This window comes from Culicoides brevitarsis, chromosome 2, assembly GCF_036172545.1.
Source record: "Culicoides brevitarsis isolate CSIRO-B50_1 chromosome 2, AGI_CSIRO_Cbre_v1, whole genome shotgun sequence".
In the NCBI taxonomy this organism is placed as follows: Eukaryota; Metazoa; Arthropoda; class Insecta; order Diptera; family Ceratopogonidae; genus Culicoides; species Culicoides brevitarsis.
The window spans coordinates 37,581,332-37,592,835 of record NC_087086.1 but is presented as its reverse complement, the minus strand read 5'-3'; positions in this window follow the sequence as shown (position 1 = coordinate 37,592,835).

The window sequence follows — 11,504 nt, the reverse complement described above, 5'->3', positions numbered from 1 at the left end:
AGTGGAGTAATAATAGCGGAAAATATGCTTTCTTGTCCAATTTTTTGTTTTCGTGGATTTTTCATCTCTTTGTTCATTTTAAATTTTTAAAAGAAAAATATGGGATTTTAGATGTTTATGAGTCTGTCTGTGGAAGATAAAAATTATTAAAAAAAATGTTGGGGGACTTTTAAATTTTTTTTTTGGGAAAATTTTAATTTTTAAAATATTTTTTAATTTAATATTTTTTTAAATATTTATTTTTTAATAATTTTTTTAAATACTTTATTATTTAACATTTTTTTAAAATATTTTTTAATTAAAAAAAAAATTAGTATATTTGAATTTAATTTTTTTTTTAATTTAAAATTTTTTAAAATATTTTTTTTTAAATTTAAATATTTCAAAAATTTGTTTTTTAATATTTTTTTATTTAATTTTTTTTTAATTTCTAAAATTTTTAAATTTAATTTTTTTTGTAAAAAATATTTTTTAATTACATTTTTTTTTTAATTTTTTAATTTATTTTTTTTTTTATAATTTAAAATATTTTTTAGATAGAACATTTTTTTTAATTATCAAAAAAACTTTTCTTCTTTATCAAATTTACGACGGATTCGACCGAAAAACATTGGAAAGCAGCAAACCTACGAATTCAGTAAAAATATGCCATATTCACGATTATAAAAGGGTTTTTCGAAATCTTATAAATAACAGCTGAACAATATTACCTGATGATCTTTTAAAAAAATTGCTCTATGAACACTTTGATTTAGATTTTTACGCTATACGTCACAAAAATTAAGAAAAACCTCACTCTGAAAGAATAAGCGAGCGAAGAAACATGTAATTTTATTCTTCTAGGTAAAATTTAAGAAAGAGAATCATTTGTGACTTTGAGAAATCAATCGAAACATTAATTTTTGGGGGTTGTTGAATTTCGACGGTTTATTATTATAGAAGGTGTGGGGGTCAAAAAATGCCCTATTTTTGCCGACGCCATTAATGGATGACGCCCTATGGAAACCAAATTACTGAAATGCGCTCAAGTCTTCAACGCTACAATACATTTAAATCCATATTCTGCTCCCATTTGCCTGTATGATGGACTCTTCATCCTCAAACAGCAGCATAAAAAACACACAAATCAAATATTTGCTGATGTATTCTTTGTTTGATACTGACAAAAAAAAATTCATGCACAGACATTTCTCAGCGGTATTTACAAAAAAATTGAAAGGATGATAAAGTATGGTTTTACGTAACTGCCAGAAACGTGGAAGTGTTCCGGGTGTCGATTTCCTCATTCACAAGCCATCCATGCTCTGGAAATTTCTCCCCTTGTACGTACGTTCAAATTTGTGAAAAATATTATCAATGAGATTATCAAACAACAAATAAAGGGGAGAGAGGGAGGAGACGCAACAAGACCCGTTTGGTGAAATTGTCAAATTTTTATGCACAACAGCACATTTCGATCGTCATCAAAGAAAAAAAGGAAAAGTAGAATGTATTTGCACAAAATATTATCAACTTCGACGGTTACAAATATTTTACTAACAAGTGAAAGTATATGGTACGACGAACGATGAAACATAAACTTACAAGTCAGGCGTTAATTTGTTTTTCTTGATTGAAATTTTAAAGGTTGATGTTTGAACAAAAATCATGTCGTCGTCCTCCTACGAAGTTTCGCATTTATCGTTAAATTTGTTACTTGTCGTGAAATGTTATTTACTTATCATTATGTTTCATCATTGCTCAGGGTTTAAGAAGAAATTTAGTGAAAATTTTCTGTGGAAAGAGATTTTCTGTTGCTTATGAATTTCTCAAGCAAAATTTGGTAAGTCAAAATTTTTATAGATCCTTTATATTCAGTCAATAAGGGGTAAGTATGTAAATCCTCTGCACGGGCTTTAACAGTGCAGGACATGCTTATTTTTCTAACATTAGGCAAATGAAAATCAAAAATAAAGTCCGATGCCCCATTTTTAAAGTCAAAAATCCAATGGGTCAAAAGAAATCAAAAAAAAAAAGTATCCTTCTTAAAAATTTTTCAAATTTTTCATCGCAGAAGTTTGTTTGGTGTATTTTCAGAATCAATTTTTTAAGAATTTTTGCTCTTCATTTTTCAAAACTCTATTAGCTGGATCTACAAAAAATATAAAAAATTTTCAATTATTTTATATTTTTATTTTGAAAATTTCATATGCAAATTTAACTTGAATGTTTGCTTTCAGCTTAAAAAAAATTTCTTAAAAGGCGGTTACTGAATTTTTTTTTCAAATTTTAATAAACACTTGTTTATTGAGTTATTTTTTGTGAAATTTTAACTTATTTAAAAAAAATTGCCAACTGGTAAAAATGATCTATTATCAAGAAAAAAATTTAAAAAAATTTGAAAAATTCAAAGAAAACAAAAAATATTTTAAAGGACGATCAAAAATTGCTAAAATTTTTCAGTCTATGTCAATATTAATATTTATTCTGAAATAAATCCTTTATATTCAAATTTTTGTTGTCAAAAATTTTGTAACTTTATTTACTTGGCAATTTTTTCGACTTTGTTAACACAAGGCCCTTGTTTATTCCTTTTTAGTTCGCTTTTTTTTTTGCTATTTTTTAAAATTTTTTTTTTTTTTTTGCTATTTTTCAGTTTGACGAATATAAATGATCTATTTTTGAAGTTGAAAACTTCTTATATAACATATTTTTTTAAATATTTTTTTTAAATAATTTTTTTAATTATTTTTTTTAAATAATTTTTTTTAATTATTTTTTTTAATATTTTTTTTAAAATATTTTTTTTTTGAATAATTATTCGTCAAAACGCTTTCTTTAAATCATCAATTTTCTCATAAAATAAAGTTTTGCTTGCTCGTGAGTGTTGTAGGCAGACTGCACAATCGATGTAAATGATCACGTTTACAATATTTTCGAACATGTTAATATTAAAGACATACATAAACAAATTCATGATTCGACTGGAACATGGAAAAATAACAAGAAATAATGATATTTCGAACAAAAATACATCAGAAAAATATGTTGCTTGGGCATTGATGATGATATTCATCAAAAAAAAAAAAAGTATAAGTTGAAATACGAGACGAAAAATCACATGTTGTTGTTTGGGATACAGCTGTGGATCGATTGCTCGCTCATATAAATGATTTAAACTTGATTTGAATGATATCCGACTTCTGAGGTTATGCTCGACTGCACTCGACTTGGCATGTGGATTAGAAAACAAAGAGAAATTTAATATGGATCGATTTTACGTGCAACTGATTAAAACTTGATAAAACCGTCTTGATGTCGTCTCGAACTCTTTTCGTTCGTTATTTATTGCGAGTTAAATGCATTATTATTATAAATAAAGTGCTGGAATGTACTTTTTCCTGTTAAGTGTCGTAGACGTGTTTTGTTACCCGGCATTTTTTGTAGTAGACTCTTTCTGAACGTGCCGTATACCTGATGGATGTTTTTCTCAGTTAAATTCTTTGCACGTTCAAATCACACATTGCTTATAATACAATTTAAGTACATCTATCACGCTAAAGAGATAGAACATTAAACGCTAGACACGTACAACGACCTGCTGATGCACTCCTCTGCCCATTCATTCATTCATAAAACGGTGAAACGAGCGACAACGAAGACGACAACATTCGCAGAAATGGAAGACAGAGTGTTGCATGTGTCTCTTCTTCTTATAATGCGGCGAATACTGCAGCGACACAACTGACTACGAAGAGTGTCTTTTCCGCTAAACGTGTACGACGAAAGGTACGGCATGAACATCAATCATCGAGTTTGTTCTATCGGCGAGCATATATGGAAGAAATGCGGTTGTATCTAAGCATAGAAAAAAAAGTGAGAGAGTGCATAATTTTTTGTATGAAGAGAAATATAAACAGCTGATTACCAATACAAGGAGAATTAACATGGAGGAACATAAACAGATGGGAAGCGATTGTTTGTGTTGGTTAGGGTAAGTTTTCAATTTTGATAATTTTGCAATTTAATTTCTTGTGGACTAATTTATCATTTTTAATCATTTTATAACTCAAAACTGCCAAAAAATTGAAACTGAAAAAATTTTTTTTCTTTGACATAGTTTTGTTTTGAAAACTAAATCAAGAAAAAAACTGTGTCAAAAACTATGTCAAAAACTGTGTCAAAGCAATTTTTGTCAAAAATAGGGCTCTAAATCATTTTTAATCATTTTACAACTCAAAACTGAAAAAAAAAAAACTGTTGTCAAAAACTGTGTCAAACATTTTTGTCAAATCTTGCTCTAAATGGATAAAAATATGTCAGAGGGCTCTAATTTATCATTTTTAATCATTTTATAACTCAAAACTGTCAAAAAATTGAAACTGAAAAAATTTTTTTTCTTTGACATAGTTTTGTTTTGAAAACTAAATCAAGAAAAAAACTGTGTCAAAAACTATGTCAAAAACTGTGTCAAAGCAATTTTTGTCAAATCTTGCTCCAAATGGATAAAAATTTGTCAGAGGGCTCTAATTTATCATTTTTAATCATTTTATAACTCAAAACTGCCAAAAAATTGAAACTGAAAAAAATTTTTTTCTTTGACATAGTTTTGTTTTGAAAACTAAATCAAGAAAAAAACTGTGTCAAAAACTATGTCAAAAACTGTGTCAAAGCAATTTTTGTCAAATCTTGCTCCAAATGGATAAAAATTTGTCAGAGGGCTCTAATTTATCATTTTTAATCATTTTATAACTCAAAACTGCCAAAAAATTGAAACTGAAAAAAATTTTTTTCTTTGACATAGTTTTGTTTTGAAAACTAAATCAAGAAAAAAACTGTGTCAAAAACTATGTCAAAAACTGTGTCAAAGCAATTTTTGTCAAATCTTGCTCCAAATGGATAAAAATTTGTCAGAGGGCTCTAATTTCTCATTTTTTATCATTTTATAACTCAAAACTGACAAAAAATTGAAACTAAAAAAAAATTTTTTTCCTTTGACATAGTTTTGTTTTGAAAACTAAATCAAGAAAAAAACTGTGTCAAAAACTATGTCAAAAACTGTGTCAAAGCAATTTTTGTCAAATCTTGCTCCAAATGGATAAAAATTTGTCAGAGGGCTCTAATTTATCATTTTTAATCATTTTATAACTCAAAACTGCCAAAAAATTGAAACTGAAAAAAATTTTTTTCTTTGACATAGTTTTGTTTTGAAAACTAAATCAAGAAAAAAACTGTGTCAAAAACTATGTCAAAAACTGTGTCAAAGCAATTTTTGTCAAATCTTGCTCCAAATGGATAAAAATTTGTCAGAGGGCTCTAATTTATCATTTTTAATCATTTTATAACTCAAAACTGCCAAAAAATTGAAACTGAAAAAAAATTTTTCTTTGACATAGTTTTGTTTCAAAAACTAAATCAAGAGAAAAAAACTGTGTCAAAAACTATGTCAAAAACTGTGTCAAAGCCATTTTTGTCAAATCTTGCTCCAAATGGATAAAAATTTGTCAGAGGGCTCTAATTTATCATTTTTAATCATTTTATAACTCAAAACTGACAAAAAATTGAAACTGAAAAAAAAATTTTTCTTTGACATAGTTTTGTTTTGAAAACTAAATCAAGAAAAAAACTGTGTCAAAAACTATGTCAAAAACTGTGTCAAAGCCATTTTTGTCAAATCTTGCTCCAAACGGATGAAAATTTGTCAGAGGGCTCTAATTTATCATTTTTAATCATTTTGTAACTCAAAACTGCCAAAAAAATTGAAACTGAAAATTGATAATTCGAAAAGTCTCATAATCAACAACTCACCCTATTTGAATACTATTAGATATCAAAACACAACTACACTCTCCTTTACTCCATCATAACATTCCACGCGCATGAGCGAGACAACCATCCCCTCGCGACTGAAACAAAACATCAGAACATACACCGACACCGCATCAAAACATAAAATTTCCTTTGTTTGTGTTTGTGCCGCCTGTATACAACGCAGAAAATATGCACTTCATTTCCATCACTTCCTCAGTTCAAGTCAGGCGATAGTTCGGAGCAGTTCTACGCTTCACGCGATCGGTAAATTCATGGGAGAGAGAACAAAAAAAAAACAACATAAAATAGATAGATAGGAAAGATAAAAAGAAAAATAGGGAACGGTACTGAAAAACCGTTGTCATAATTATTGTTATAAAAAAATAAAAAATAAAACAGATAAACACGGTGAAAAAAAATAGATGTGAAAAAAATAAATTAAAATTAATAATAATAATAACAATCGAGTGAAATGATGACAAAAAAAAATAACAAAAATTTTGAATGAGTGAAATATATAGAAGAAAGTGAAAAGACAATCCATTAAAAATTGTTTTGCATTTCGGAAACATAAATGTGACAACACTCATAAAGTATTAGAATAAATTACTGAAAAAATTTTTTTAATACAAAAAAATTGAGAAACACATGTCGTCGTTCTTGTGAATATCAAAAATAAGTAAGTTCCCATTAAACGAAAAAATTGTGAAACGCGAATTGTGAAAATATTTTTTGATATACTGAATGTTTTTGATACCTCTAACTCTGAAATAGATCAGTCAGGAATTGACAGAAATTGCGAAAAAAAAATTTCGTGTGATTTATTTTTTTTTTCAATCGTGTGACATGACATGAGGACTGCAGTGACTCGCTGCCAATAAAATCGAATTAAATGTTCGCAATAAAAAAAATCTTGTTTTAGAGTTTTTATTTTTGCATCGGATCGTATAAATTCGTATAAAATGAAAAAATAAATGGAATCAATTGAGATACGATCCGACATAAAAACAAAAAGTTGAGTTGGAATTTAGGTGAACTAGACGAGAGATTGAAATATTTATTTTTTTTATGTGTAAATTTTTAAAATAATAAAGAATGTTTTTTATTGCCACGAGAAGTCCGCAATGATGGCATGATAGACAGATGAGAAGAAGCGGTAATTTATTAGTTTTTAAATTAATTATGACTTAGAATGCGGTTGTTTGCTTTGCTCGACACCGAACTCTTTTGAAATATTGTTATTTGTAGTTGCGGAGACTGGAATGTTGAGCAACATGGTTTTTTTTTGAGAAATGTTAGGTTGTTAAGATAAGAACGAGATTTAGTTCCGTGATGATATCGTTAATTTTAATTATGACTTTTTTTTTGTATACAAACAAGATTTTATTGATCCACAGTTTGAGAAATTTTTTGAAAAAAAATCTATGAGACTTGAAGTTTTTTTAAAATTAATTTTTATGATTTTTAAACTTTGAAATATTGTTCAAATTAAATTTTGTAATAATTTATTGAATTTCTTTAATTTAATTAAATTTTTCAAAAATTATTATTTAACTTTTTTAAAATAAAAAATTATTGAATAATAAATTAAAAAAAATAATAAAAAAATAAAAAAAAATAATTTTAATTAAAATTTTTTAATTTAAAAAAAATATTTTTTTAAAAATTAAATAAAATTTTATTTTAATTAATTTAATTTTTTAATTTAAAAAAAATATTAAATTCAATTAAAAATTAAATTGATTAAAAATAATATTTTTTATTAAATGAAAAAAATTTTCATAAAAAATATTAAAAAAAAAAATAAATTTTTAATTTTTAAATAAAATTATTTGAAAAAAATTAAAAAAAATAAATTAATTAATTAAATAATTTTTTTTTTTAAAAAAATTATTTAGTTGAAAATATTTTAAAAAACTATTTATTTAATTTTAATTATTAAAAAAAATTTTTTTTAATAATAAAATAATTTTTTTTATTAAAAATTAAAAAAATGATTAGTTGAAAATATTTTAAAAATAATATTTAAAAATAAATAAAAATAATTTTTTTAAAGTTATTTTTTTTTAAAAAATTATTAAATTAATTATTAATTTATTTAAAAAACTAATTTATAAAATTTTTCTTTAAAAGATTTCATTTTATTTTTTTTTCATTAAAAATACTTTTAAAAATTATTGAAAATTAACAGTTAAAAATTTTTAAAATATTAACTTTAGTTACTTTCAAATTTTTTTAAAGCCTGAAAATCTGCTAAAAATGCTTTTAAAAAATAAATAGTATTTTATAGACAATTTTTGATTAGGAAAAAACGTCGATAATAAAACTATTTTTGCTCAATTTAATATCTTTTCAATCATTATCAATCGCATTATATTGATAAAAAAATTTTGCAGTGCACGTTTGTTCGTTTTTCTATCTATTTATTTTTTTTTATTGATGAGATGAAAGATAAGAAATTTATGATGATTCACATTTTTTTATGTGCCCTCATGTTTCTTTTTTTATTTTTTATCTATATTTACTGTTTTTTTCTTTGGTGCGTCGTGTGTGCGACATTTACGCCTACACTTCCATACGCACCCAAAATAATGGTCGAACGATATCTGATAGCTCTGTATTTGTCGTAACTTCCAAGTTGGACGACAACCAATTTTTATCCATTTTTTTCCGTACTAAGCCCGCTTTGATTTTATGACGACCCAGAAATAAGCCATAAATTGGAATAGCTCTTATCGCACTTTGAGATTGAGTTATGATGGCATTTTTTTTTGGCTTGACGAGGTGATTTATTTGGCTTTTGTAATTAAACGTCGTGAGTTCATCTTCCGTCAATCATCAATGCTGGTTATTCTATTAATAGCAATTAATATTATTAATGCCATTTTTAGCTATTTCCAGTTTTTGCATTGATACTTCTCGGCATGACGAACGGTACTTGCATATTAAACTAATCGAGTATGTGTCTCTTCTTCTTCCTTCTTCTACTTTATCATCGTCATCTGAGCAAGAAAAAAAACTTTTACTACTACTTTGGAAACTATCTGCGGAATTGATGAGACAAAATATGAATAAAATTATGCACGTACTTCAACTTTATTCAATGAATGAAAAAAAAAAATGAATGGAAGAAGCATAAAAAAGCGTATTATTTAATATGCGAAACCTCTTTTACTTACTACAACAAAATATTATATTCGAAAATAGAAAAAATTATGAGAGGTAATAAAGAGCTTCCTTAATCACTTGTGAACGACGACGAGACGTGTAACGGTATGAATTTTGAGTAGTTTTCAATTTCTCGAGTTGTTCAAAGGCATTAACATACTTAGGATATTGCTATTGAGAAAGGGTTAGAATAAATCAACGAACAAGTAAAAGTATTTTTTGTCAAAAAAAAAAAGTAACAAAAGCGCATTCTATGCTCTTGAAAGATTTTTTTGTTTAAAATTTTTTAAAATAATTTTAAAAATATTGTTTTTAAATAATAATAAAAAAAATTATTAATTAATTATCAATTAATTAAAAGTTAATTATTTTTTTTTAGTTTAATAATTTTATTTAATAATAATAAATTTAATTTAATTTTATTTTTAATAAAATTAATTACTTATTCATTTTAATCTCATTAAATTTTGTAAAATTTAATTAAAATTAATTTTATAACTTAACACTTTTTTTTCTCTTAATAAAAAGAAAATTTTTGAAGCTTCGAGCAATTATAAAAAATTATAAAAAATTTAAAACTTGAAAATTACTTTTTTAATATTATTAAATTATTAATTTATTTAATTATAAATTATAATTAAAAAAATAATTTTTAAAAATTTATTAAAATTTTATTTTTTAATGTTATTCTGCGAAAATTATTCAAAATAAATTAAAAAAATTTTTAAAATGACAAAATTTTATATTTTTAATTAAATTTATAAAAAACGTTAAGTATCATAAATTATTCATTTTTTTCGTAATTTTTTTTTTAAATTTAATTTTATTTTTTTAACGGAAAAATAATTTTAAAATTAAAAAATTAATTAAATTTAATTAATTAATTTATTTATTCAAATATTTTTAAAAATTTATTTAATAATAATTTCGAAATAATTTGAAATATTAAAAAAAAACATTTTTAGAAGTTTTTCAAAACTTAAATAATTTTATATATTTTTTTTTTTTTGAGATAAAAAATCAGACAGACAAAAATCCAAAATTTTAGATTTTTCATATTAAAAGAACGAAACACTTCTCAACGCAATTTACGACGAACCATTAGCTATTCAGGAAGACATAAACGTCATCAGGTGCCGAATAAGGTGAAAAAATAATATAGACAGGAATACCTCACATTAAAATTATTTAATTACGATCGGAAGACCATATAACGTGAAATTATTCCGTAAAAGGTTTAAGAAAGATGCTTATCGTCGCATTAATATTACAAAAGAATCACACAAAAAATGCTTTGATTCCTGTCATGACCCATATATGACAAAAAATCGCTCATTTATCACTTTTTTTGTCTTTCAACAATAGATCCATCAGGCACAGAAAAAAATTATATCGACAAGAAATCAATATCTCGTTCATTTAATTTCCGGTCTTTGACATGATAAGTAGCAGCTTAAATGGCACATTTTTTATAATATATTTTTTTTATATTTAAAAAAAATGCAAGGGAGTAAAAAGGGGATTTTTGACACAATGAACCTTATTGAAAAAATAATAATAAAAAAGATTTGCTTGCGGGTTGAAAATTAGTGCATCGTCGCCGCGCACTATTTTCTGCACGATTTTCGATATTCCACAAAAATTCAAAAGAAAAAAATTGGATCGTGCTCTATAATTAAATGCATACACGACATAATACGTAGGCAGTAGGCACAAACACGAAAAATATGGTGTAATGAACTGTTAATAATTTAAGCGCCTTTTAAATGTAGTATTGTTGTTGTTGTTGTAATCTCCCTTCTAAAATGTTAGAAAAAAAAATTATAAAGATGGACGACCTTTTTCGCAATAAATAATAATATTAATACGTGAGTGAGTCATGTTCTCTCTCACTCTCGAAAACTTTCAATTTCAAATTAATGCAGAGTTTACCCTTCATGTGTGTGAGCGTAACATGAACCATGAATGCATCGTCAATTGCACACTGCAAATATTATTACTTAATTTTATTATTAGCCGTCACATACACACACATCGTTTGATTGTTTGTTTAACTTGGATGGATGGATGGATAGATGGAGATGAAGGGAATTGCGCAAAATTGACAATAAATGAATAAATTTTATGTTTAGTTTACCGATCAGTACTTTCTTGATTAAACTTTGTTTGTCCATTGTCTCTTCGTGTTTCTCATGCACTTTGAAGAAATTGAAGCAATCAACGCCGTCAATCTAATACTCATAAAATCTCGTCTTTTCTGTCTATTGAATATGCATTCAATATTCAAATTGACTAAGTTGAATAGTTGTCTTGAAAATTTCATAAAGCCATCATCATCATAATCGATATCAGAATTGATTAAAAACTTTTTTGCCTTTTGACACTATCGATAAAAGTGTCTGATACGATTAGGCATCTGACGTGGAACAAGATTAAAAGTTTTCATCATCATAAAATCTCTCTTTTATAATGAAATCAATCAATTATTATTGGTGTTCATTCAACTGAAATCTATGCTTTCGGGCTTGAATGCATTAAAAAAGTGA